Source organism: Cervus elaphus, chromosome 26, assembly GCF_910594005.1.
Source record: "Cervus elaphus chromosome 26, mCerEla1.1, whole genome shotgun sequence".
In the NCBI taxonomy this organism is placed as follows: domain Eukaryota; kingdom Metazoa; phylum Chordata; class Mammalia; order Artiodactyla; family Cervidae; genus Cervus; species Cervus elaphus.
The window spans coordinates 34,954,659-34,956,716 of NC_057840.1; positions in this window are offsets into that span (position 1 = coordinate 34,954,659).

Here is a 2,058-nt window from a genome sequence, read left to right on the forward strand (position 1 = left end):
AAACATAGGTCAGGAAATGCTGAGTCTATTTCATTATTTTTCACAGAAGATTCCCTCAGACTTTTCAGTCTCTTGCTAATAGATGCTTGTCCTAAATTCCATTCATTCGCTCTGCATTTGTTTAGTTTTCATGATCTCCTCAACCCGATTGATTACCCTCTTAATTGCCATATCCCTTTTTCTTGCTGGTTCCCTCAGCATTTTTCTGACTGGTTACTCTTGTCCTCATTACAGACCTTTCAAGGTCATTTATTTGATGTAACGGAAAGAATGAGATTTGGAATCTGAAGGTTCGGCCCCTGGGAGATGCACAACCTTGAACCAGTAACAATGGGCCTAGTTCACAATTAACTCCCTGCGTTGTCAGAAAGATGAGAAATTCTTATGCATATGCAAAACTGGAACATAATAACAAGTCAAGAAATTATAGCTATTATTGCCATTTTATAAAACTCATGCATTTAACTTGTCTTTTTTTTTATTGGGTGCCGTGAGGTTATTTGGCTATAAATAAGGACAATTAAGTCCTGGGTGTTCATTGGAAGGATTGATGCTGAAGCTGAAACTCCAGTACTTTGGCCACCTCATGCAAAGAGTTGACTTGTTGGAAAAGACCCTGATGCTGGGAGGGATTGGGGGCAGGAGGAGAAGGGGACAACAGAAGATGAGTTGGCTGGATGGCATCACCAACTCGATGGACATGAGTTTGAGTAAACTCCGGGAGTTGGTGATGGACAGAGAGGCCTGGAGTGCTGTGATTCATGGGGTCGCAAAGAGTCGGACACGACTGAGCGACTGAACTGAAATGAACTGAACCTTCATCAGGTTTCCCTGGTAGCTCAGTGGTAAAGAATCCGCTGGCCATGCAGGAGACACAGGTTCAATCCCTGGTCCTGTAAGATCCCCTGGAGAAGGAAATGGAAACCTGCTCCAGTACTCTTGCCTGAGAAATCCCATGGACAGAGTAGCCTGTCGGGCTACAGTCCATGGGGTCACAAAAGAGTCAGACACGACTTAGCGACTGGACAACAGTAAAAGCCCTTAGTCAGTGATGTTTGCTCTTGAAGTTATTTTTTCAAGAATAAGAATGGGCTGGACTGAATCGGTCACACCCTCTATTTTCTTCATGACCAATGACCAGCATTGTGAGAATGGAGATTTAGATTGTGGCAGAAATCAGGGCCAAACTAGCCAGATACTGTAGGATCTTATCCAACTTAACATAAAAATTACCTGCAGAGCCATTTTCTGTTTGTTTGGTTTGGTTTGGTTTTTTTAATAACTCATGCCCAGAGAGTCTGTGATTTTGGCCTCTGGCAAGGCTCAGTCACCTACACTTTTAAAGGCTCCTGAGTGAATCTAGTTGCTTAGTTAGCTTTCCCAAATTAGGTAACCCTATTCCCAGATGCCAGGTTTTCATCTCACCCTCCGCTCAGAGTTTTTGCATGTTCTTCCCTCTAGATGAACTGGTTATCTATTCCAGACTCCTGATGCTAGAGTTAAACTGTTGTCCCTCCCAGCTGATATTTGCAAAGTAAGTGGTTCCACCTGGAAGAAAGTGTTTTCCTCAAAGGAAAGATTTTGCATCAAGCGTTCAGCCACTTCCTCTTCCAGGAAGCCATCCCTGATAGCCCAGGCTCAGCTCAGGGCCCTTCTTGCCTTCTTTGGAAAATGTCCAGTACACATCTCTGGTTTAGCACTTGTCACAGTTCTGTTAAAATCAGCCACTTACAGAATTGACTCTTTAGGGTCAGGGACCATGACATTTTCATCTCTGTGACAGGTCCCAGTTACGTGCCCTTTATTGAGGCTCTGCTGTGTGCTACGTGCACATGTTTCCATCCTTACATGAACGGCTTCCGTAGTGAGGCCAAATCTGGGCCTCTGATGTGATTTGCGTCATGCCCCTGTTTCTGAGTTCTCTCATTTATAATCCTAATTATCTTTCAAACTGGAAATCTGGGCTTCATCCGGGACTTGTCTTTCTCCTTACAGCTCATATCCAATTACTCATTCATGCCCTGCTCATTTTCCCTCTTGAAATCTCTCTACCTGTCC